General features: G+C 54.1%; 1 long non-coding RNA gene across 2 annotated transcripts in view; it reads right to left on the bottom strand.

Moving 5' to 3' along the window:
- Positions 1 to 26,531, bottom strand: part of LOC308062836 — a 44,880-nt gene extending 18,349 nt beyond the window's left edge. For both annotated transcript variants that reach the window (XR_013927715.1, XR_013927716.1), the window contains exon 1: positions 1 to 26,531. This exon is cut by the window's left edge. This is a non-coding gene — a long non-coding RNA (uncharacterized lncRNA).

The following is a 26,531-nucleotide window of genomic DNA, read 5'->3' as shown; positions in this document are numbered from 1 at the left end:
ACTCCAGCTGCCAGCCAGCAAGGGGACTCATGCTCATCCTGAAGAGCTGGCACCCCAGGAAGGAGCAAGACCTGCCCATGGGCAGATCACGAGCTCTAGGTTCACAGAGACCTCTCAGCTGCTGTGTCCCCAACACCCCAGCACCTCTCTCAGGTACAACAGCAAAGGGCTCAGAGCTCACTGGCCCCAGCAAAGGGAAGCTCCAGTGGAATGGTCAGGTTCCTGGCCATCCCTGTGCCAGGGATAAGGCAAAATCATTAAAAGCTGAGGTCAGCACAGCCGTAAATCTGGATTTCAGCCTGGATTTATCCTGCTTAACTTTCACATCTCTGCAGTTAATGGAGGCACACAGGCTGGGGACTGCCTTGACCTGAGACCAACCACATGGACCTCTGACAGTGCCTTCTTCACTACCGAGATGACATTCATCATTTTGCCACAGCGTGCACGGCTGCTTCAGCTCGGGGACAACAGTGATGAAGCATAGAGTCTTCTGCTGAACCAATGAGACCAAAACAGGCCTGTGACCTCTCCCAGCATCAGCTAGGCAGGCCATCACTTCACCAAGCCGTTGCCTTCATGGCTCAGTTGTCCTAGACTGGCCCACATGGGGCCCACCTGGCTGCTTCTGGGGCTGCAACAGAGAGGGTTGCAACAGCACTCAGACCCAGCAGTGCCTGATTTATTTTTAAGGACCCCAGCACCCCTTTTCCATGGCATCTCCACGCTTCAAGAGGACAGTCCCAGCCATGCACTCACCCAAGATGCCTGTGCCGGGGAGGGCTCCCTCCGTCACCCAGCACCCATGGACTTTAGAGAAGGGGCAGGTTTCCCCTGGCCGTTCCCACCCTTCAGCCTGTTGCAAACCATGCTGTGCATCAGCAGCAGCTCCACCCAAATCCCCACCAATGTCCAAACATCTGTAACTCCTTAGCATGTGGCATTCCCCTTCTATATTTCAGTGGCGTTGCTGGAGTTAACCTTCCCGCTCCCTGGCTGTGGCCTCGCTTCCACCACCCAGCATCTCATCTGGATGTGGTAGCTGCTCACGGGTGGGTGTGTTGCCTCCTGGCTCCACAAGTGTTAATGCCATGGAGATGTGGGCACGCAAGCATCGGCTAGTGCCCTTTCCTCATGTTGTTTTTTTTTTTTTTTTTTTTTTTTTTTTTGCGAGCCTATTTTCCATTAATTTTGGAGCACATGCAGAACATTTAAGCTGTTGCTACTTAGTGTGGTGAAGCACAGCCTCTGCCAAAAGCTGGTGGGAAGAATCAGAGGACCTTCTCCCCACCTTCTGTGCTCCTGATGGCAACAGCTCTTCCTCTCCCTCCCATCTTGCTGAGGTCCACCCATCCCACGGAGGCTGGACATCCCCCTGCAGAAATACAGCTGCTGACCCTGCCGTACTTGCATGAAAGCAGTGTTCCTTGGCCCCATGCACCACGTCATGCCATGCCATGCCATGCCCAAAGCTACCCCCCTACTCTCTCCTCTCTCATCGCTTTTCCTCCACTAAGCAAATCCTCCTTAAAAATACCTTTTGCCCTGTTTACACCTGTGCTGGCTCGGGGAAAGGTAGAGATGTGCTGTTGCAGGTCACCCAGGCTGTCCCAGGAGCATAGCCAAGCACAGGGATGCACAGCAAGAGCATGGAGTCGGAAAAAATGACGTAGGAGGTTTTCCGTTGGAGGACACTCCTTCCCTGCTCAGCGCTCAGGGCTGGAAAGCTCTCAGAAAGTGAAAGGGGTTGACACTTCTGCTGGCAGCGGAGTTCAGCAGGGGTCAGGGCTAATCCAAGCAGAGCGGACCGGAGGGGAGGGAGGTGGCGGGGGGGAGTCAAGCGTTGACACGCTGAGAGGTAAAAGCTGTGTCAGACACTCCCAGGAGGGAGGAAACAAATGTATAATCAAAACAAAACCGGCTGGGGCTCGCGTGGTTGATGGTGGGTCTCCTGGGGGCTGGAGTTTTATGTTCAGTTGCTGCGGGCAGCGTGAAAGAAGAGCAGGGCAGGGGGTGCTGCTGTTGGGGGCTGTGGTTGACTCACCCACTTTGCAGGCAGCCCGGTATCTACCTGGCCTTGGAAGCGTCAAGATGCCCAGTAGTCCCCCGATCAGCCTATGGATGCTGTAGGCTTGTCTTCAGTCCCATCTCCAAGGGGTGGTCGGGTGGGAGCTCTGGCTGACAGACACCTTGGGAATGGCGTTAGGACTGCTGTGGCATCCCAGAAACACTCCTGCCCCCCTGCCGCGTGTTTGCACAAAGCTCCAGGCCCTGGAAATGCAGCCCCCAAGCAAAGCTTACCACCCCAGCAGGAGAAGAGACCAGAAGCAACTCTACAAAACCCAGGCTGCTGCCCTCTCTCACACTCCCACCCTGCAGCGCTCACCCTGCCAGCCATGCTGTGCTGCTCCCATCCTGGCTGGAGACAGCTTTGGAGCAGTCCTGCTGGGGTCCCAGAGGTCCCAGGGAAACCGCACCGCGCTGGGCTTGGGCCAGCACAGCATCCAGGGCACCACACATGTGCAGAGCACCAGCATGCATCTAGAGCAAAGGGGAGATATTTGCCTGCCAGGCCATGATTGACTCGACATTGAGTCTTAGGCACAAGTCCAAGCCATGTGATGATACTAAGCAGTGTCTGATAATAAAATCAGCACCAGACAGCAGAGCCCATTTGTTTCAGATCAAGGGGATTACCAAGATTTTTACAGGTTTGCTAACAAACAGTGTGGTATTTGTGTGGAGTTGTCCGGGCCAAATCCATCTTTCATCCAGAAGTCTCCCCACAGCCCTGACACTGGGAGCTGGGGGAGCTGAGCATCTTTTTTTCAGGCATGCCTTTTGTTCATCCAAACAGGATGCAGGACTGAAAACCACATTGAAATCTCCCATCAAAAGCTAACCAAAATGCATGATTTTCTAGTGCTCTTGAATGGCTTGGGGTTTGGGTTTTTTTAACTCAGGGGATTGAAACTATTCATTTCCAACAAAAAAGAGGAGTGCACAGGCAACGTGATGTTAGGGGCATGCAGGTGCAGAAGGGCATGCGCGTATCCTGTTCCTCCAGCCAGGCAGGTCACAGCCCTGGGCAGTCCCCTGGGATGGGGTCTGCATCTGCGGTGTTGGAATTGATGTTCCTTACTCAGCTCCCAGCCCTGTACACTGGTCCCCAGCCTTGAGCCGAGACTGGGAACCCCAGGAACTGACACCCCAAAGGCAGGCCTCCCTTCAGCAGCACCCATACATGGAAAACTAACAGTTTGTGCAGGGAAAAAAACACCTGTAGGAGCCATCAGTCTGGGACATTTCAGTTTCTTTTAACGTATCTTAAAGTTTCTGAGTCTTCAGGCCATGCTAGTGTAACATTTTCAGGCTTCCTCCATGGTGGAGGCAGCTCTAGCCTTCCTTTTCCTTACCAACACGGCCCGCCCTTCCCCCAGCCAAGCAAAGTGGAAGCCTCCTTCAGGCACTGTGACTCCAAGAGCTTGGCCCTTAGGAGGAACATCTGGGACCTTGGGTGGACAGCTTGGCAGAGCTGCAGTGCAGTTGTGGCACCCAGCTCTCTGCTGGAGCAGCTGGAGGAGACGCAGGATGCAGCAAGGGCTGTCTGAGTCACACTGCCATCTTCTAAACCATTCCCTCTCCCAGTATCCCCAGTCCCATTGATAAATCCAGAAGAAGATGTGCTGTCGATGGGTGTGTTGTCTGGGAGCCACTCAGCTGGGGACAGCACGGTGCCACAGACTGGTGAAGCTTTAGAATTGCTATTTCTCCATCCAGATTGCCCTGGATCGTTGCTGAGATCTCACTGCAGCCATCTCCTCCCGGTCCCCACAGGCAGCAGGAGGGGTGACTGTATCTGTTTTACAGGCAGGGACTGAAGACACCAGCAGGTCCTGAGCTCCACAGGGACCTCTGCCCCCTCAACAGCAGGACACGGTTGGACATCAGGGTGCCTCAGCAGAGCGGGGTCTGGCTGGGGACCAAGTGCAGGAGCAGCCACTCCCCAGGAGGGCTCCGAGGTGGGGGTAGAGGGGATCTGAAGCAGAAGGGGATGGAAGGGCGGCTGCTCATGCACTGACCTGCTGACAAGCTGCCTTGCTGGGGCTCCATGCCCCTCCAGGGACCCTTCCTGCAGGGAGCAGTGCAGCCTCTCTCACTTGCCCCACGGACAACTGGCATGGGATGCATCGTGTCCCTGTCCCCCCAGGCCCAAACTGGCAGAGGCCCCTCCTGGCACAGCCCCTGCGAAGCTCCCCCAACCAGCACAAGCCTGTTCCCCCCCAAAAGCACGGCAGAGCCAAGGCTGCCAACTGCACAGCATTTGAGGGGTTAAGAAAACTGAACCTGCCACAAGAGATTTGAGCAGAAACTCCACTAGAGACCTTGAAATCCTGTTAATTGATGCCACACATGTGCTGCATTTAACCTCTGCCCTTTGCTGTAATAGTTTACACAAGTGGCACGAAGGCCGATGTCTCCTGATGTGCGGGGGCGGTCTGCGCGAGCCCGGACCCACTGCGATCACACCAGGTATCCTCCAAGCCAGGGTCACCTCCTCGCCCCCAGCCCCTCCACCCAAAGGTGCCCGCAAGCTCTCCGCCGGGCGTCTCAGCTCACCAGCCATGGCGCAGGAATCAGCCGCGCTTTGTGGGCAATCCCGCGCGAAGGAAGAGTTCACGTGTCATTCCGCAGTTATTTGCAATAAAAGCCTTGCCACGGTCTCTGGGGTGAACTCAGTCCTTCCAGCTGGTGCCCCGGCAGGCGGCATCTCCATCCTGCTGGGTCTCACCCAGGGGTGGAGAGAGGAGCTACTGCTGCTTGTGGTTAACACCACTGGGGTGGGAGCAGCCTTCCCAGCCCTACGAGATCTGCTCTCCAGCGCTCCGGAAAGCAACTGTGGAGTCAAGACTGAAAAAAAAAAGAAAAGATCAGAAGAGTTATGGCCATTGTTAACCCCTGTTATAGCCAGGCAAAGGACAGAGTAAACAAGTCATCCTGGGTTTATCCATCTTAAAAACACCCAAGCAGGCAAAAACTAAAAAAGAAGAACCTTGTAATTCCTACCTGACACAGGTCATGCTGCAGATCAGTTTGTTTCCTCTGATGCCCAGGCTTCGGGGTCAGACACGAGAGGTTTGCTCTGGCAACAGGGCACCGGGAGGAATGAAGAGGAGGTCTCCAGGACAGGGCAGGAGACACCAGGGCTTGCTGCCACTGGGAAAAGGCCCCGGGGCCATGGGGACTTGCAGAGTTGCCAGTGAAGATGCTCTGCATGCTTGCCCCTCAGCCTCAGGAGCTGATAACCCACCCAGGATGACAGTGCCCAGTTAAAACATAAGCCATTGCAGTGGGAGCCAAATCCCAGCTGACACGTTGGCAGGTTACGTGGTGGATCCACGAGACTCCACAGGCTGGGTTGGTCAAGATGCAGCACTCTTGGGTCACCAGGGCCATGCCAGCTCCAAGAGCAGCCCATCAGCCTTCCATCCATTACTGCAGTACAGATAATCACAAAATAGGTGATCTGCTCTTGGACAACCCAGGGGTGGATTTATACTGTGTCTTTTTTCATTGCCACAGTTATTAACATCCTACCTTCACCGGTCAAGTGATTCAGAGCCATGACCAGGGTCTCCAATGAAGAAGGAACTGACACTGCTCTATAGAGTCAAGTGGAATAGCAGCCCTTGATATCGGGCGCTGTGGAGGTAAAGAACTTCTGGATGTAGGAGAGCAAGTATTATTATCTACTCCCATTCCTGCTTGTCCAAAGCTCTCAGGAAAATCCCTCCTGGTAGAGCCATAGGACAGGGGGAAGCTGCACCCCACGATGAGCATGTGGCTGCCAGGGCTGAGATTCACTCCAACCCACGACCACCTCTCACTCACACACTGCTCCTGCAAAGACAACTCCTAAAGGTTCCCCTTCAAATTCATACCAAAAGACACAACCCAAAATGTCAGTTCAAAAGCATTCCTTTTTCTTCTTCTTGGCAAGATTAAAGAGATGTCAGATGTCCTTCCACCGTTTCTGCCTTCCCACCACAGACCGCGGGGGACTGCTGCAGAGAACCCTGATGCTGGTGATGTGCTCCAGGAGAGAACTGACCCCTCTGTGTTCTTCCAACCAGCTGTAATTTTAAACTGGGTAACACTGAAGGTCCTATTGCATTTCAGAATATTTGTGACCAACCAAGCACCTGTCAATCAAACGATTTGTGGGGCCAGGGAGGACTGTCCTGGCTGAAGCACCCGATGCGAGGCAAGGTGTGATAGCACGAGGGGTTTCTCAAGGATGCTCTGGGCCAGGCTCTCACCAGCCCATTGCCTCTGACAAGTGAGATCTCCCAAGGGACCAGCACCGACCAAATTGAAGGCTGGATCTTCAGTAGCTGCTGCCTGGAAGCGTTTGGCCAAAGTTCTGGGTAGCAGCAGTGCAGGGGGCTGCCGGGGTCCCACAGGCATGGGACCTCTCGCCGGCACCACCTCTGGGTGGGAAACCGTTTGAGAAGAGCTGCCAGCACCGCTTGCTTTGACATCATGAGAGGGAGACAAAGCGGAGAACCTCACCCCGTGCTAATCAGCCAGGCCCTTGTTTTATCTTCAAATGTTCCTGCACGCAGCCATTAAAACTGCCCAGCCAATATCCCAGAGACGATTCCCTTTGAACGGCCGCTTTGTCTGGTAACTTTATTTACACTTTTGATGCCAATGTTTATCCACTCTTTAAAAAGCTATTCAGAGTGTCTCCCAAATTAACTTCAGATGTGAGAGCAATGGGAACATTCCCTACATCATATTTCATACACTTTCATGTTATTTAATTCTTGGAAACTCTTTTTTTTAAATATAAAAATATTTTTTAAAAAATCTCCAAGGTTTTGGAGAGTATAACCTCTCCCTGTGTGGTCTGCAAAATCTGGCTGTAAAGCTCTTTCCTAACGTTCGCGAACTCCATTATAAATCGTCTCCTTATCTTGCTTATTGGGTTTCTGTTTTCACTGACATACATCCTGGATAAGAAAATGCTCCAAGTGGCCTCCACCACCACCAGGCGTGCTCCACTGGCCAGAGGAGCTCCGTCTGGGGACAGCTGGCAGAGATGCCCAGAGAAGACAGGGATGGGGTGGTGTGGGATGGGATGGAGTGTGATGGGAAGGATGGGATATGGTGTGAGTGGAATGGGATGGGTGGGGTGTGGTGGGAGATGACGAGATAAAATTAGGAGATGAGATGAGATAGGAGATAAGATGAGATGATGTGACGAGACCAGACCAGGCAAGAGCACTTGCTTTTCCCCATTTCAGCACAAACCTTCCCTCAGATTTCAATTTTCTTCCTCCAAATGCCTTAGAAAAAGGAAACTGACTTTCTGCACAGGAAAAAGAAACCAGAGCAGCCTGGCACCTGCTGGGCTCATTGGAGACCCATGGCCGGGTCCCTAGCAGGTTGGGGCAAGCCACCATGTCTGTTTCTCATGGAAGCAGCTGCAGCAGCCCAGCAGACTCCAGCCCCATCCTCCAGACCCCCAGGAGGTGGCTGCACCATCAGTGCCTGCAGCCAGCTGATGTGCTCATTAAAGTCTGTGCACTGACTCCTCCAGCAGCTGGAAGAAGGCATCACCTACAGCCAGCACTAGTCTTTCCTTTTCCCATTCCCACCCTGCTGGTCCGGAACTGAGCAGGCTGTAGGCAAGCAGGTTCCTTCCCTCGCTGGTGAAGACCCTTCGCAGCCACCATCGTGTAGGTAGACCGCGAGGGTTGCCCAAGAGGCTGCAGCAGAGCTGGCAACACTGCTCGCTCCCAGACAGAAGGCGTCACTGCCTGCACTCAGGTCTTGGGCTGTGGCTTTCCAGCTGTGAGAAAAGTTAAAAGGCCTCTTCCCAGAGGAGCAATTTTCAGAAAAATCCAGTAGGCAGCTGGAGACAGCTTCCAAAACCATTCGGCAGAGCCGAACACCCTGCTTGAATGCAGGTATTTCAGCAGCAGCAGTCTGACAGTCCCTGTGGTGGATGGGCTCCTCCCCGCCTGCAGCCTGGGATGTCCAGCGGAGGAAGCCAGGCAGCTGAAGGACCCGGAGCAGATCCGGAAAGGCAGACTGTTCCTGCTGCTGGGCCAAGCCAGAGCAGTGTCCGACGAAAACCGCTGCATCTCCTGGGACACTGCAGCTGTGAACAGACCTCCGGACAGGACTAAGAAGGACCTGATGACAGCAAAAGGCTTGGACAGGGAAGAGGAAATCTGAGGCGCTCTATTATTTGGACTCATTAGCAAACAAGACTTTCATGCGGTTAACACCCACCCTGCTCCAGGGCCAGGACCCAATGTGCCAGACAAATCCCTTCCTGACCTAAAAAAGAGGGGTCTGGGAAAACGGAGGGTGGCTTCATCACCAGTCCTGCAGCCATGGCAGGGAATGGCCGTGCCAGCTCCCTGGCGGGGGGCTTTCCTGGGAGGTAAGGCTGCAGGTCACCCACTGGGCTGCAGGGCAGCATCCCGGTGGCTACAGGCTGGTGCTGCCTGCCCCTGAGCACCTTGCCCCAAGCCCTCCAGCAGGGACGGAGATGTCCACAGGGATGGCTGAGATAGGAGAAGAGCCAAAAGGGATGCAGGGGAAGCTGCCATGCTAATCCCAGCAAAGCTGGGCATCCAGGTGAGACTGCAGGAAGGGTTCACCACCTCCCCTGGGCGGCAGAGGCACAGAAGGGGTGGTACTGCGTCCTTCTGGCAGGCTCAGAGACATACGTTATTTATAGAGCACTTGGGGATGCTCAGAAGCGAGGCGCCACACAAGCACGAGATGTCATTACAAAGGATATGATTTAAGGCCGGGCAGGGCCGGGAGAGGAGGGGGATCCAGTTTGCGTGGAAGACTATACAAAATAAATCCTGCCCGAAAGCCTTCCCGCCTCCGCAGCAGAAAGTGGAGCTGTATCAGCCGGCCTGTCTCTGCTGTGCTCTCCTTCCTTTTACAGGCATGAAGAGATACTTTTTTCGCTCATCTTTGCTGCAAGCCTTGCTGGGTCCCGCCAGCTGATCCATGGCCAAGGGGAACATCAAGGGAGCAGGAAAAATAAAGGGATCCAGCTCTCCTCCAAGGTGGCACCTCCGCAGCCACACCGGCCCTCAGCCGAGCGACCCACAGAGTCACCGGAGGGATGCGGGTGCCAGAGGGACACAGCACTGACACAGCCAGCTGCATGCACTGGCCTGGAGAGGCTGCAGGATAAGGAAAGCCGATGAGCCAGAAGCCATGCCTCCAGTGTGCCACCACTGTGCTCCTCCCAGCACAGCCAGGCTCTGGGTTCCTCTGGCCAGCCCTGGGCTCCCCTCGTCCCAGATGCCCACGGCCACACATCTGCTGCTGTCACTTTCTGCCTGGACCTCTGCTCAGGCAGTAGTTTGGCCAGTTCTCCCCTACCCATTGCCAGTGACAACACCCAACCACACTGCCAGCACTGGCCACACACACCACACAGCGCAGGGGTGCACGTGTGCCAGCTGACACCACCGCTGCTGGGAGAAGAGCTCCACAGAAGATGCAGGAAGAGCATCACCCAAGCCCTCAGCTATCACGGATGTGCAGACATGGGCAGGAATTACTGGGCAGATTCTGGCCGTCAGAGAGCAATTTGTGAGCCACTGGTGGAGGGGAGGCGATGGGGAGACCCAAGCCAGTTCCTCACTCCTCTGGCCCCAGCAATGGCTTGGGCAGACCTTGCTGGTGTGGCTGAAGACAAGTCCAGGCATCCACCATAGCCCTTCTGCCAGAGGCTGGGAGTCCCAGTGTGCCACAGACTGTGTCCCTCCCTCACCAGGGCTGCGTGGTAGCCAGTCAGGAGCCCCAGGGCAGCAGCAGGGTGCTCAGGGCTCACCAGCCCCACCACAGGCTGGAGATGCCCTGGGTCAGGGCTTGGCCCCACGCTGCCACCAGAGCAGGAGCAAACTGAAACAGAGCTCCAGTCAGCCGGAATGCCCCCTTCAGACTTCTCTCCTTGGCTGGAAATGGGACAAAAGGAAATTGTGGCCAGAAGGGTTAGCTAAAAGTGTTACTTTTTTTATTTGAAGGGAAATTTCAAAATGAAAATTCCTCATTTTCAGCTTTTCTGTGAATTCTTCCTTCTCCCCCACCCAGGGCAAGTAAGCAGCCCAAGGCCATTTCCACGGGAAAGGAAATCTCCTTCTCTCTTCTTTCCCTTGCATTTTCTCGGAAGGAGAAGAAACTCAACGTAAAGCCAGAGGAAGGGGAAGCCCACTGAAATAAATTAGCCAGCAGCAGTCTTTGGGAAATGTTAAAGGAACAAACAATGGTTTGTTGCTCTTCTTAAATTTTAAACCAAACTGGCTCTGCAGAGAGGATGGGGATCTCCATCCTCACTGAAGTTCAGGAAGAAGAAGAGGAGGTCCTCTTTGGCTTATCTTGGCAACACCACTTCAAGCCCTTCGCAGCTCCTTCCCGCAGCCTCCTGGTCTCACCTTTCACCACCGAGAAGGGGAACCTATTTCCCGGGAGAGCTTCCTCGAGGTCTGGATCAATTTTTTTCCCAGCCGGCTCCAAAGGAGGGCAAGGACATACAGCTCCAAGCCTGGATACCTCTATGATTTGGCCTTAAGTCAAGCAAGACAAACCCTGGCCTGCTGGCAGCTTTAACAAGGAATTTGCAACCCTAATTAGAAAAATAAGGACATATTCATGCAACATATAAATATAAAACAAAGGTTGAGTTTAAAGATTCAGGGTCTAGAGAGAAGCAAAACCAAAGAGGCCCCAAAGTTTCCGAGTTCCTGTTGGCTTTGGAGAGAGGTCCACGCCTGGGGAAGTTCAAGCTTCTCCAGATCTCCAGGGTCTGCAAAACCTGCACCGACGCTCTCCAGTGAGCAGGCTTGCTCCCACGGTTTCCAGCATTTCCTGGTGCGGGAAGGTCTGGGAAACACTGCAGGAACAGCCTTTCGTGAAGTATTTTGGCACCTTTGCTTCCAACGGGGGTGCAGAAAGTACAAAGGCTGCAAAACCTAAAAAAAAAAACAGCAGGGGGAGGGGGGCTACCTGAAGGTTTTCAAGCATTAGCGAGTTTGATTTGGGGGTTGTTCAAGTTCAAGGTGAAAGCTCGGGCAAGGTGCTCATTCTACATGAATCAGAGCATCCGTATTTATCCTAACAATCACACAACGGAGCTGCAGGAAGCTGAGGATCAAGAGGCGTCAGCTGAGGGGCAGGGGCTCACACCAGAGCCAGCCCCCCGGGCCGGGGCTGCACACTCTCCCCAGCCAGGACAGCCTGGGGCTGGGAGCTGAACTTGGCCCCGTGCAAGACGTTGGAGCCCAGATGGAGAGTGACAGGCCAGGCAGCACGTGCAAGACACCCCAATGTGGGCAAGGAGGTCAGACACTGCCTCTCCGGTTCAGCAGCTGGAGATGGTCCCAGGATGACCTGGAGGAGGTCCCAGGATGAGTCAGTTTCTCTCTGAGCCCCTAACAACGTGCCTCCTCCCCCCATGGGGCTGGACGCACACACTGAGATGCAGCACAGTGCGGGTGATGCCCCCGTGCAGCCTTGCAGCACTGCCCAGCCAAGCCAGTGGAGGGACCTGACCCCGAGCACGATGCTCAGACTCACTGGAGAGTGGGGCAACAGAGCAGGGTAAAGGATGGGGACAGGGTGTTGGCGCTTGCAGCTGGCACCATGCCCCTCTAAACGGCTCTGGGGAGTTTTGAAATTCTCCAACAATGGAAAATTCCTTCCTCTCCCTCAAAAAGAAAACCAACAAAACCTCACTTTGGGCAAACTGAAGCATTTTTGCTCTGCTTCCGACTTTCCTTGATTTTGACTTTTCCATTTTGCCTTACACAACATGATGCAACAGCAAATTAAGACAAAGCATCATTTTTTCCTGAACCTGTGCTGGATATGGCCTGTCCTGAATCTGCTGAATCGAAATGTGCTGACACTGCCAGAAAAAAAATAGAAAATAGGTCTCAAACTGAAATCCATGCAGCTTCTCAGAGCTCAGCCACACCATCCTGCTCAACATTGCATCCTCCCATCAGCATTCTGCTGAGTGGCTGCACTTGCAGAGCTTGTTTTCTGCTGAAACACCACATCCACATCCTCTGTTCTGCTGTTCAGCCAGAGTCCATACTCTGACCTCCTCCACATCCCCTAATTATTATAATGGGTGTCTTACGCTTCGTAGTCACAAGGTTTTGAGAAACAGGCTTGCGTACGTGTAAGAGATGCTTGACAGAGCTCAGATCCTGTGTGAAGGCAGCACCGGCACCCCCGTTTTGCAGACAGCAAGCCAAGTCAAGGATGAAGGCTGCTTTGGTTGGCGTGGCTGCCCCAGCACGGCCATCACACCTTGCTGCAAATAGTTAGAAACAAGACTGCAAGGTTTCTCAGGTACCCAGTGGAAGATGCAGCTGAATCTAGTAAAGGACTTGCCACCAAACCCCAGTGTGGCTCCAGGACCTCTGGGATGGTCCAGCCTGAAGCCCCCAGCCCAGCCTGAAGCCATGCTTTCCACCAGGGCCGAGATGCCACATCTGGAGCCCAATGCAAGCAGGTGATGCCAGAGCATCCCCAAAAAGACCTGTAGGCTGGGAAGAGCCTCTCCCAGCCCACTCTGCTTGGTGAACCCAGTGGCAGTCCCTCCCTGTACAGTAGCACCATTTCTTCAGAAGACTTTGAATAAGGAAGAAAACAACATATGCAATCCAAATTTCAAAAACAAAGCCCAAACAAAGGCTGTAAAATCTAATAATTAACAGAGCAAATAAGCTGAACGCCCATTAGGTTCCACATATTAGGTAATGACAAGTAGTTCACAATAACCACTTCTGAATGGACTTCACCCAATATGTATTTAATTAGGGTTTAATAAAGCAACAGCATGTTCTTAAAGGCCAATTAGAAACATATTCACTGAGGTTTAGAAGCTATGTAATAGATGCCTGTAGGAACCAGATACGTGCTGATTACATAGCTATTAATCCTCAATAAAGGGTCTAATAATCATTTTGTGCTTCAGGAGCAGGCAGCTGCTTTATTAAATCTTAATGAAACGCATACTTGGGAGCTTTCCTTCAAAGCCAGCCCATGTTAGGAAGATGGGCTTAGAAGTGGTAGTCTGCTGAGAGGAAAGACCCCCTCCTCGTCACCACCTCTGCCACCGCTGCGGCGGGTTTGGGGCCAGCTCTGTCCCCAGAGCTGCCAGGACAGCAGCGGTTGATTCCTGCCCCGACACGAGTGAGAGGTCTCTGGCTCTGCGAGCACCACGAGACATTTCACCCTGTGCTGAACATTTGCTCACGTGGCAAAACATCTCCATGAATCAGAGCATCCATCCAATCCGCAGCTCCATGTCCAGAGCATCCCTGTGCAGCTCACACCAGAACTCCGGGCCCAAGGGGAGCAAAGTCCTGGGCTTGGCCTGGTGGTGCCACATCCCATGAGGCTCAGCCATTTCTCCAGGAATTTACCTCCTGCCTGAAAAGGAGCCAGGCTGAAGTGAGCAAGCTCCCACCATCACCCAAAGAGGAACTGGTCTGATCCAGGGTTTGGACCAGCCAGGGGGTGGCTTCTTGCCACATAACCTGTAGGATTAGAGGTTGGTCTAAATGGCCAAGCCATTACTGAGCCCCTGTGGACACTCAGATAAGCTGTGCCCATGCCTTTCCACCACAACTCCATCAGAAAGCCAGAAAAACGGTGCAGCAGGATTAAAAACTGTCAGATTGCAAAAACTTCACATAAACACCCATCTGTTTCTTCACCTTCTGGTTTCCCAGCCTTCTGACTCATGGGTTTGGGTTTTCCACAGTGGCCAGAAACTTCAGCAACTGCACTTGTGATGAAGCTGCACTTCATCCCTACATTGCCCTGGAGATGGAGGTGTGCCTGGCTGCCTGGTCCTCACCCCAGAACAGCCAGGAGCAGAGACCACCCCAACACAGCGGCTGGTTATCAGCTATGAGTTGCCAGTCCATCCTGCTCTGCCGCCCGGGAGGACGAAGGCATGGCCAGTGCACCAGGGCCAGAGCCAGCAGGGAGCAACCAGGGACAGATTCAAGCCCACGGCCAGAAGTGGCACCGTAAGGTGCTGCCCATCAGTTCAGACTGGGGCTGGAAGGTGCAGGTCCCAGTGGGGTCCCATCTCAGGCCAAACCTGACTCCTAATTAGCAGCCCTTGTTAGTGCTTCAGGACTCCAGCAGCGCTAGAACTTGCAGCCTGCCCCTTGCCCCAGAGATGCCCAGGCACAGGGCACCGTGGGGATCCATCTGCTCCCCCCAGCTGCACCACGCCAGGTGCAGGTCCAAGCCCAAGCGGTGGGTGCCCAGTGCTGAATTTCACAGCCAAATGCCCAGACAAGCCATGGGGAGAGCCACAGGCACGAGCATCCCAGAGGCAAGGGAGATCGGTGAGGGTGGGTCATGGGGTGACACCTGCAGCACCGAGCTGCAGCACTCTCCTGGCCTCCCTTGGCAGCAGAAATGGGTAAAATAGGGAAAACACCCAGGATACCCACATAGCATCCCAAATATGCTGCCCTTTTGAAAGCTCTCTGTGGTGTTACACCCTAATTAGCCCAATTAAGCCCCCACAGGACCAGCTGCTTGCTGGTTGCCGTGCTGCGTAGGGAGTTTAGCTCACCCTCACAGGGCAAAGCACCTCCAAGTCCTCAGCCGGGGGAGCAGCCGGGGGGGCAGTGCCCCACCTGCCCGTGGCCATGGGACTGAGCAGGGCACCCCTGGGTGCTCACTGACTCGCTCCCCCCACCTTCAGAGCCCCCACCCCAGCTTGTGCACAGCACCCTCCAGGGCATCCATGTCCCCGCCTTACCCAGAGCCCATGCCACCATCCCGACCCCACGCGGGCATCACTCACGGTGCCCACCTGCAACCAGAGCAGGCGGCCCGCAAGGACCAGCACCCATGCAACCTTCAGTTTATCACCTGGGTCAAGCACACACACCCTCGTGGGTGCCTGAACCCCCGGGATCCATGTTCCCCAAAACAGGGAGACCATCCCCCCCTCACCAACAGCTTCCCTGGCCACAAGTCTCTGAAAAAGGAGTCACGATGGGCCATAAGCAGGGTGCTGGGGGTGCCCACGGGCAGTCCTATGCCAGGGAGCGGCTACTTCACATTAGTTGCTGTCAGGCCCTGCCTCACCACAGACAGACAAAATCATGCCTTCTGTGTTATTAATTAATGTGTTTTCACAGAAAATGGAACCTTTCCTTCCAACCTCACAGAGGAGTTAAATCTGTTGCTGCACAAATTGCCCCCCACCAACAGCCTGAGCTGGGGCAAGAGCCTGTTGGATCAGCCAGTCCCAGGGCGGAAGAAAGGGACAAGGCATTTCATAACTGCTCTTCCTCCCAGCACAGAAAAGCTGGACCTGACCAGGGCGCAGGTTGCTCCCACCTGCCCATCTGTCCCTCTGCAGGCCCTCCCAGCTTGGTATCCCACTGCCTCGTGGGGACCGAGAGCCTCAGCGGTGGTTCCTGGTGAGATCCCATGGGTGAGATGAAGAGCTGGGAGCTCCCCTCTTCTTACTGGTCAAATACCAACTTCACCACAGACATACCCTTTTAGGCATCTTCTCTGCACTGAGGAACAAGGCTGGAGAAAGATACTCCACACTGACCATCATGGACTCTGGATACCTCCATTAGCAGCCTTTGGGTGGTCCTTCCCACCCAACCACAGGTGGCTGAACCCCACGCTGCTCTGCTGATGAGCCCAGAGCAGAGATCCCTTGGCTGGGCAGAGGTGCTCATGGCTGGCACAGCCCCTCCCCACTTTCGGGACATCACGCTTTTCTTATTCAGCCAAGCCTCGTTTGCCCACAGCATTGCTGGTCAGCAGTTTTCTGGTGGAAAACACCAGCTTCTGCAAAAGTAGTGTTTTCCCCACAAGAAAGGTCTGGTTTTCTAACAAAGGCCAGGTCTCAGGCCTGTTTAGCCAAACTAGAATGGCTTGAGGTCAACATGACATGAAACCTCCCATGACACATCACAGGTCACTGTCGTGCACCCTAAGTCCCACCATGAGAGCCCAGGCCCCTGTGAAACTTGGTCCAGGGAGAAGAGAAGGGACTGGCGATGCCCCGCCAGCTTGGGAGGGCATGGGCTGGCGTGTGGCAGCCTAAGGTGAAGTTTGCTGAATTGAGCGTTTCTGCCTTCATTTGTTTTTTTTTCTTTTTGGAACTTTCCGTCCCACAGAAGATTTTAACAAGTTGATTTTTCCACCCTCTTGAGGACAAAAACAAATTCTGAAATATCACAATTTCCACAAGGGCAAAACTCTTGATCTTCAGCTACTTTCTCCCAAGATCTTACCCCAGCAGTGTTGCCAGGAGGCCCCAGCCACCCATGCAGAAGACACTATTTTATGTGTCTATATATACGTATGTGTGTGTGTGTGTGTGTCTTTCTCTCTGGTTTGCAGCCCCTTTCCCAAAACAGGCTCTTGGGTGTTCGATGAGCCCACAGCATCGCATCAGGGACATTGTGTGGTCCCCTCTCCCAGTCTGGCCATCAGAGCTAAACACTGGTGCCATCCTCACCAGCATTTGCTGAGCCAAGGAAGGGGACCTGTGGGAATCACAGGGTGTACAAGGTAGGGCAAGAAGGACAGACACATGTTTGGGGCATCCTGAAGATTGTGACCCCAGAAAAGATGCAGAGGCAATGGGGCTACATATAATGACAGTGCTCAAGGGGAGGATAATTTCTTACACAGAAGATCCACCAAAAGACCTGCCTGGAAGTCAAGGTTGAGTTTGAGCCCCAGTAGAGGGCACAAAAAAGATGTCTTCAGCAAGGATGCTCTTGTACAGGGTCTGCCTTGCCTGATTTCCTTCCCTGTGCCCCATCTTCTAGTTGGTTGGGTCCTAGGTTCAGAAAGAAGAGTGTCAAGAAAAGCCAAGAAGAAGATTAATTTTATTGGGAGCTCACAGGGATGCATTTAGAGACGCCTCACAGGGTTACACCAAAAGGCTCATCTGACTGGGGTTGTGTCCAGTACTGGCTGATTATGGATGTTTAGAAGAACTCAACAGACCTTCCCAGCTGCAGTCAGCTGCTTTGGGACATCCAAATCACTTTCTTCAACAGCCACCAACACACCAAAATTTCTCTGACCCCTTTTTGAATCAAACATGGCCAACTAGTAACATAAAACAAGCCCGTTTGCTGGTTAGCTCTGAACAAAAACTGCAGTTAAGGCATTGCAGATCATCACAAGCTGGTCCCCATCCCATGGGGGCTGCTTGCAGAGATGAGAAGGGTTTGTCATATGGCAATTAGCTGCAAGGAATCCCCAAAACCCTCCAAAGCTGCTGCTCACTGCCTCTGGCCCTTGCAATAAACTTACTGCCGCTCTCCATTTCAGATGGCCAGCTGTTCCTTATTTCTAGACCTGTTTCCTTTCTACTAATTAATCAGCTCCAAATGTCTCTCTGCATGGCCTGTCTGAACATGAGGCCAGAAACATGATGTCGGGACACACTCACCCAGACCCGCTTGTGCTGCAGGTGAGGGGCTGAGAGGGCCAGCAGCAGAGCTGGGATGACCCTGCACTGCCACCCCTGTGGCCACCATGCTGCTCCACAAAGTCAGACTCTGCATCATTCTGGGTGCAGGGCAGAGGCAGCGCTGCCTGTCTGGCAGGGGACACTGGATGGAGCGTATTGATGCTGCTCAGCCCACCGTGCTGACTCCCGAACCCAGCATCCCGCAGACGGAAGCAAGCATTAGCCCAATCATCACATGCGCCTGCAGCTCACCTGCAGACAGATCGGGGGCTCAAGTCTTGGGGGAGAAAAATGGGCTCACAAGACAAAAGAAAAGCAAAGGGTAGATGAAGCACTTTGCAGAACAAGCCACACCAAGGTCACCTTGACTTACCCGCAGCTGACGTATCCTGAGCAGAGCTGCTTGCGCACAGAGCCAGCCATGGGGAAACACGAACAGGGACTCATGTCCAGAGCACTAGAGCCAGTGGCCACCCCAGCCAGCCCCAAGAAGAGGAGCTGGGACAGAGGTGCTGCCAACATGCCTGGGCTCTGCTGCTTCAGCTCACAGTCAGACTCCCTTCCTCTTGGAAAAGCTGGAAGGAACCAAATTTTTTCTTTTATTATCTTGGATCTGACTTGCACAGAGAAGGTGCTCCAAGGCTGCCTGTGCCAGGACATTCACAAAGTTTCCCAGCAGAAGAATGAAGCAAAACAAGGGGAAGCTCTTTGATCTTTATGGGCCTGACACTTTGAGCCAAGGAAGCAGTAAGCATGAAGCTGCACTTCTAGGTTTGCGATTGTTCCTCCTGACCATGGCCTCAGACAGCAGCACCGAGCCTCTTCCCACCGCTGGAGAAGGCCCCATTGCAGCAGAGCTGACCACAGAAGGGTGCTGGGGACCAGAGCTTTGACCTTGACTCTGCTGCTTGCCTCAGCCCTTTGTTTTCATGAGACAGAAGGGACATCTCCTGGCAAGCCTCTTCCAAGTCTCAGGATGGAAAGCACATTTAAGTGTGAGGTTCCCCCATGCATACTGTGCAACAGACGGCACAGGCTGCTTTACCACTGTAAAGCTCTGCAGATGGAGGATGCCAACCGAACGACAGCCTTTTTGCCACTTAGTTCCCTCTGAACCAGAGTGGTCAATTGGGAAATTCAAATTGAAATCTGGACTTTGAAAATTTCATAGTACCAAGGAGGATTTTGCAGCTGCGTTTGTCCAGCTCTGCTTTAAAACCTTATCTCCCCAAATGACTGGTAGTGGCTAATCTCCAGAAAGGAAAAGATTGCAATACCCAGCCTGACGGCCTCTTCCAAAGGTGGTGAGTCCCTGATACAAGGCTGTGAAATGTAATGTGCCTTGGGCTTCTGCAAGTGAAAGGACCGTGGGGAGGCGGGACTGTCACCATGGTAGGAATTTGGGTCCTTCTTTAGGGTCTCAGATTCCCTGTTGCAGCTCTCAAGTCTGCAGCGCTGGCCTGGAAACTGGGTAGTAAATAGTCTTGGGTAGGACTTCCAGCGCACCCTGCCTCCAGGCAGGCTGGGGATACGGGGGCTCCTCCTGGAAGAGCAGGAGCAGCAGCAGGGCATGGCCAAAATAACATGCAGAGCAACACAGGGAGGCCTGACTTAGTTTGGTTGGCCGAGTCACGAGAGCTGGGTCTTGGTTTTGTTGGGACAGTGGTGATTCCCATCCCACCTCATAACTGAAGCCACAGGGTTGTAGTCCCCTAAGCAAAATGTACCTTCTTACTCAGCTCCCGGAAGTTACGTGGTGCAAGAATGGTTTTCCATGTGCTGCTGAAGGAAGAGGAAACATACGGAGTATTCAAATATCACCACGAAGATCCCATCCGTTACTTGTGCCACTTTAACGGGTTTGATCACCCAAAGCAAGCAAGGAAGGGCTCCAGCCCAGCAAACCAGTGGCTCTTCATGCAGTAGACATGTCCAATGACCCTGAACCTTGGAAGATCATATGACACAGGGGCTGCAAGCCCCAGAGCCTCTCTAGAAACCACTCCATGTGGAAATCAAGGGCTCTGTTGAAAGGAGAGGACTCATCAGCTATAGCACCAGGGCAAAGAGCTCACTGGAGCCATCCAACAGAGCCTCTGGCTTCTCCTTCTGCTCATGGCATAGCCCTGCTGAGATCCACCTCACCAGCAGTGGGCTGCACCCATCAGCATCAGACCCTCCAGCCTGGACCGTGCCCTGGCCACGTGCCCTGTGCCACCCTGCACTGCAGCCCCGCTGCCAGCTTTGTTCCAGCACTGGCTGCATGTAGGGTTTCAGGACCTCCTCCAGCAGATGGATTTGTTTGTGCCAGCCGAGTTACTCAACAGGATATTAGCTGCCTGGCTAGCAGATGCCCAGCACACAAACCTCTGCCGATGGACTGACACCCTGCAGGCATGGGATGGGCAGCATGTAGCTGCCAGTCCCACTCCCCCAGGGCTGTGCAAACCCTCCACCAGCCTCCCAACCCTTCTTGGTACATGAAGAGCCCTCATCTTCTCCAGGACATAAAGGGACCAAATGTTTCCCATGTTGCTGCCCAGGGAAAGGGCCAAAACGCCTGTGCAGCTGAGGCTCTCAGACTCGCTGCACCAGTGGCAGCTGCAGAGCAGCCTGTGAGGTGGACACAGAGGGCAGGCAGAGTATGACTGGCAGTGGAGCTCTGAAATCCTGGCTCTTCCTGGCCCTTCCCAGCATATTGGAGGGAATGTGGGAGCCCCGGCTAGAGGTGAGAGGCAGCTGATGAACGAGGTGATAACACCTCAGCAGATGGCTCAAAAGGCTGCACCACACTTGGAGGGCACAGACAAAACACAGAGGTGAAGCCCAGATGTTTAACTTCAGCATCTGGATGTGATTCCTAAACAGAGATGCTCACATCTGACTGTTCTGCCTGAAAATAAATGGTTTGTTTGACCTTCCCCGTAGTCCGCCCTGATATTTTCTGGGTCTCTCCTAAACAGACAGCAGCTGCTCCCTCCTTGCTGGGACAGCCGTGTGTCAGACGAGCACGGCAGGCATCGCTGCAGTCAGAGCAGCAGCTGTGGGTGTCTGGGACACGGCATCAGGGGATGCGGGGCAGAGCACAGCTCAGAGCAGTGCCGCGAGCCTGGAGGAAAGAACAGAGGGGAGGAAAATGTTCTTCTGCACTGCACTCACCCTGTTTTGAGCTCCCACTCAGCAAATTTTGAGCAGGACACCAACCCTGTGTGCCTACCCTGCTCATGGCCTCCATCTGCCAGGTGTCTGCTCCTACCCAAAAATCCCGTGGGAGTGAAGAGGGACTGGTCTGCAACCATGTCTCACCTTCCCCCCACACAGTCCCCAAGACCCACCAGAGCAGCCCAGCTGCCTGAGCACTACCTTGGCTCACCCAGGCACCCCGGGACCCGGCACAACCTGGATCTCATTTCATGGCAGCAGCATCCCATCACCAGCAGTAGGGACCAGCAGCAGGTGCTTTCTAAGCCAAGAAGGGACAAACCTACTCAATGCCTTGGGAGTGCTGAAAGAGACTGCTTGGGAAAACAGGTCCCCAGTGCCTGCTGAAGCCATGCAGTCCACTTCAGAGAAGATATCTTGGATCAGAGGCACCATGCGCTGGAGAATCCACCACGCTCCTAATAAGTGGAAATTGTAGGCGTTGGGTGGTGTTGAAGCTGACAATGAAGACAGTGATTAGTGATGACGGGCAGTACCAATTAAGGCTAATCTGCCTAATGGCCAAGTCTGAGAGTAGTGCGTGTGTGACGGATGGTGACAAGTGATGGCAGCTGGAGGAGGCCACAGTGACCACAGAGATGTAAGACAATGCTGGTGGCAGACAGAGCAAACGAGTGGTGACACAGTAATCTGTTACTCGGGTTATTTGTAATCCTGCAGACACATCTGGCACCGAGCACGCCGCTGTCCTGCGCTTCTCCTGAAGGATCAAACCAGCAGCACTGGAGAAAAGACCTCTCTCTGCAGCTTTCTGAGGGAAGTGTGGGATGCAAAGGAGCAGTGGCACAGTCTGGCGTGGCACATCAACAGCTGATGTCTTGCTCTGCTCCAGCCCAGCTCCACCAGTGCCCTTTGGCTCAGCAAGAGGAGGGCAGAGCCGGCAGAGTGGTCTGGGAGGGGTCAGACCCCCTTGGCACAGCGGATCAAGGAACCTAAGGGTCCATTGGGCCCCGGCAACCAGCTGCCCACCAGCAGCCACCTGCCCTGGCACAGCTCCTGTGCTGGCCAGTCCCTTGCAGCAGGAGCAGTCCCATGCCACCAAGAACCGCCAGCCAGGGCAGCCAGCCAAGAGCAATGAGCCAGTGCAGCCAGGGTGCTGGCATGGTCAACCCATGGGGCTATGGGTGCACTGGGTGCTCCATGGCCACTCATAGCCCAGGCCAGCACTAGGCATGTTGCTGGCATTCCTGTCCCCTCCCACACTGACTTTAAGCATCAGACACCGGCAGGGAGGAGAGACACAGATGCCCCAGCAGCAGAAACATAGGCACGTCCCAGCAGCAGGGTCAGCCAGTGCATGAAAAACAGGCTGGCCCTTGCGGACTGGGGTGATACTGCACATGGGTGAAAAGGGCAAAACATGTCAGCTCACTGTGATAAGAGCAGTCACACAAAGCAGGCACCATTTGCAGAGCAATATGTTAACTGTCATCAAGCCTGGCAGCATGACAAGGGCCAGCACCTCATGCCCATCAGATTTGTTCTCTGCCTGAGGTTAAAGCAGGGCTCTGGTCCAAACAAAGCTGGTGCAGATCAGCTGAAAGCTGCCCAAGTATGACCACAGACTTACTAGCAGTGGTAGGGTGCAAGCAAGCTCCGGGACTGCTGCTAAAGGCTGAAACTGCAACCCAAGAACTGCTCACTGAGCCTGCCAGTTTGGGGTTAGAAAGGCTGGTTTTGTGCCATCTCCCCGGGAGCAGGACAGGAGCCCTGCTCACACTAGGCCAGCACCCAGCACCTTCACCTGGGGTCCTTCCCAGCCACGGTGATGAACAAGCTCGGCCCAAACCCCTCCTAACAGGGCTGCCCTGCCCGCACTGCAGCAGACCGTACCGGACACTGTCCGTGGCCCTTGCTTCTCCACGTCTGGGGGTCATGGTCGATGGAGCTAGGTGCTCCCATGAGGACGTGGCTGCAGCTCAGGTCATAAGAGCTCACAGGCAGTGTGCTGGCCACCAGGGACTTGGAAAGCAGACCAGCAGTGGTGGTACAAGCCCAGAGCCAACCTGGAAGCACCAGTGAAGGGCACCAGTGAAGGACACCAGCGGCACCCGCAGCCCACATAGCACCTTGCTCAGGGGAGCCCCAGGTCTCCTAGTCCTGCATCCCTGCAGGCTCAGGATGCTCTCCACTGGTAATACTGGGGGTGGGGAGCATGGCATGGTGGCACAGTGCTGCTCCCAACTGGAGCAGGAATTTTCAGAGGGACATGCCCCAGCATGAGGGCACGGCAGGGCAATCCCTGCTCTCACCCCCTCCCCCCACACACTGATCTTATCACCAGCCTTGAGACTCAGACACATTTTTGTCTAGATTTTGAATTTGCTCTGGTTTTAATTTGGGGGGATGATGCCGTATCTAGCACTGCAGCCCTTGATTAGCACACGCACCAGCACACGCACACCCCCCACTGCCAGACTCAATCACACATGTTTGCTCAAAACCTCTTGGAAATCTTTGGATTCAGACCAACTTTTCTTTTCTTACATGCATTTGTTGTAGTCCGATATTTATAGTTTACTTAAAATAAATGGCTCCTTATGTTTCCCGCTTCCTGCTCCCGAGGGGAGGGTCTCATGGGGTTGCTGTCTGTCTTCTTCTCTCTTTCCTCAACCTTTTACTATTTTTTTTCTCCTCTTCCATAAACATTTTTCAAGCAGATCCTACATTTGCCAGATGCTGCAGACCCTCTCCCCAGACCAGGGTGCGGTGCTGGGTGGTGGAGCCTTGTGAAGGTCTCTGCTCCCACCCAGGCCAGTTCTGAGCAGACTGCTCCAGTCTCAGTCTGTGTATCTCCAAGGTCAAAGATTCCTACCCCTCTCCAGGCCCCTACTGCAGTATCTGAGCACCCTCACAGCAGCCTCATAATCTGTCCTTGCATTTGCAGGGAATTTCCCTTGTTCCAGCTCCTGCTGCTGCCTCTCACTGTCTCTCTGTGCACCTTGAAGAAGACCCAGCTGCATCTTCCCTGCACCCTCACATTTGGTTTTGGATGACCAAATGCCTTGTGTCCTACAGCAAAGGGAGCTCGAGTGCTTGATGGAGGATGGACACCTCCCAGGGACCTCAGCCACTCAGCATGGCAGGTCTGGGGGAGCCAGAGAGAGGGACCCAGGACACCTCCGGGGTGAGGAGCAGTCCCCAGGCAGCTCCTTGTTGCCTTGCAGCATCTCGGGGTGCAAGAGGCAGGGATATTGCTAGAGCATCCCTACAGATGGTGGGAGGACAGAGGGATTAAGCCAATATTTGCATGGCCTTTCCCACCCAGCAGCCTCTTGGCAGCTCTCTCTATTGCTGGGGCTGATGAGCCCCATTTGTTTTGGAAGAGCCATTTGTTTTCTAACACTGCTGCAAAGGGAACAATTTTACTGCAAAAATTATCCTCCCTTCTTTTTTCAGGCCCTGGGGCTCCATATAGCCCTGTCTCCCCAGGGGTAGCCCACCTGCACACACACACATGTGCAAGCTCACATCCAGCCCACCTTGCAGTATAAGTAGGATCACATACTCCCCATTTACACACTGACCCACATGCTGCATATCCCAACACATATGTGCAGGCTCAAAGACTGCCACCCACACACACACATGCAAGCTCAAAAGTCTGCAAGTTCACACACTGCACCTTTGCATACACGTGTGCAAGCTCACACACTGCTCTTCCGCATAAGCATGCCTGCTCACACCCTACTGCTGTGCCTACACGCATGCAAGCTCACACCTTACCCATCTGCAAGCATGTTGTAAGGTGAGCAGGCAGCTACTATCACCCTGGGATGGCAGCCTGGGGACCCTTATCCCCTCCTCTGAAGCACCACCTTGATGTATGGAGTAGCCCAGGCAAGCTAGAAGAGAGCTGGTCACACACCAGTCCCCCTCCCAGCCTGCCTGGCGGCCCACATATGATGCCAGGCAGGACTGACTCTGCAGTGCCTTTATGGGCAAAGTGGTGGCCAGCACCACTCCATCTGCAGGCAGGGCTGTGCAGGCAGCAGGGCTGAGCATGCTCAGGGAAAGGCTGAGGCCCTCCTCCACCCAGGCACATATAGGATGACACCCACTGCCCTCACCTGAGCAACAGCACCCCACCACCTCCCCGACTCCTGGGAAACACCCTGCAGAAAAAACAGAAGCACAGAATCACAGAGCGGTTTGGGTTGGAAGGGACTGCTAAAGGCCATCCAGTCTAACCCCCGCTGCAGCGAGCAGGGACACCTTGCACTGGATCAGGCTGCCCAGAGCCCCGTCCAGCCTGACCCTGGATGTGTCCAGGGACGGGGCATCCACCACCTCCCTGGGCAGCCTGTGCCAGTGTCTCACCACCCTCAGCATCAAAAATTTCCTCCTTATATCTAGTCTAAATTGACCCTCTTTTAGTTTAAAACCATTGTCCCTTGTCCCATTGCTACAGGTCCAGCTAACACCTGTCCCCATCTTTCTAACAAGCCCCCTTTAAGTACCAAAAGGCCACAAGGAGGTCTCCCCAGAGCCTTCTCTTCTCCAGGCTGAACAGCCCCAACTTTCCCAGCCTTTCCCCCACAGAGAGGTGCTCCACCCTCTGATCATGTGTGATGCCAAAGGCTTCATCCAGGAGGAAGCCTGGATGCAATGGCAGGAGTAAAGCCAGGCTTTCTCCTCCAGACAGCCCTGCAAGCACATTGTCCCTTTGGAAAATGCTCCCAGATGATGGCACCACACAGGCCTGGGCTGTTTCCATATGGTGCTTTTACCTCAGTTGCTTTTTCCCTTTTCTTTTGTTTTTCTTTTCTCTTTTCGTTCCTTTCTTTCTTTTCTTTCTCTTTTTTCCCCATTATTTTTTATTTTTCCTTTTCTTTTTTATTTTTGTTTCCTTTTCCCTTTTCTTTTTCCTCTTTCTTCCATTTGTCTCCCTCCTCCCTGGCCCAGCTGTACGCAATCCACGCAAAGAGCATTTGACTTTCACACACCCGTTAATCATTTGCCAGCTCGGCTTGTGAGTGGGCTGGCGGCACATGAGCACAGCAGCACCCTAGGGCTGGGGTGGGGGACAGGACTGGGGGGGGTGGCAGCACAAGCCTGAGCACCTAGTGCCTCCCAGCACCACAGCCAGTGGGCTGGGGGGACCCATGGCTGGGAAATGCCAGCAGATGGCCTGGCTCTAATGAGCAAAATCCCCCCGCAAAAATGCTCCTGCAGATAGCATTACAATGGGCTGAATTAAACTGCCTCCTCAAAATGCTCTCCGCTGGGAGCGGGGCCACCAGCAGCCGCTGCCTTGGCAGAGCTGCCTAACCAGCACCCAGCAGGCAGTTCTGCCCACCCTGCCTCTGCTCCAGGCTGCTCCCCACCCCAGCACAGCCCCCACTCGCTGCTGAAAATCTTCAAATCTCTGTGGGTAAAATGTCATCAGAAAAAAGGGGATTCACCTGGGCAAGTGGTGGCCTCAGCTCTGGGGCTAGAAGGTATACTGGGCTGCTGGGTATAAAGTGATACAAGGCGAGGGTCCTCCCTGTCCAGCTGATCCTAGTGCAGGCGGGAGGCCCTGGGGATACACAGATGAGGAGCAACTTCTGACTGCAAACCCTGACCAAGGGAGGAGCACAGCAAGGGCCAAGCAATGTTTTCTGGAGTGTTTCTGGGCAGAGGTCCTGGGCTTCATGATGAAGGAGGGTGGTGTGGCATCCAGATGGATGCACAGAGCAAATCCCAAGCCCCATGGCAAACCAGACCCAGTGGCTGCAGGGCTTACACCCGGGAGCTCAAACAAGCACTCAGGTGCCTTGCTCCT

This window comes from Falco punctatus (assembly GCF_963210335.1).
Source record: "Falco punctatus genome assembly, chromosome: 4".
NCBI classification, from domain to species: domain Eukaryota; kingdom Metazoa; phylum Chordata; class Aves; order Falconiformes; family Falconidae; genus Falco; species Falco punctatus.
This window is presented reverse-complemented; position numbering and strand designations above follow the sequence as displayed.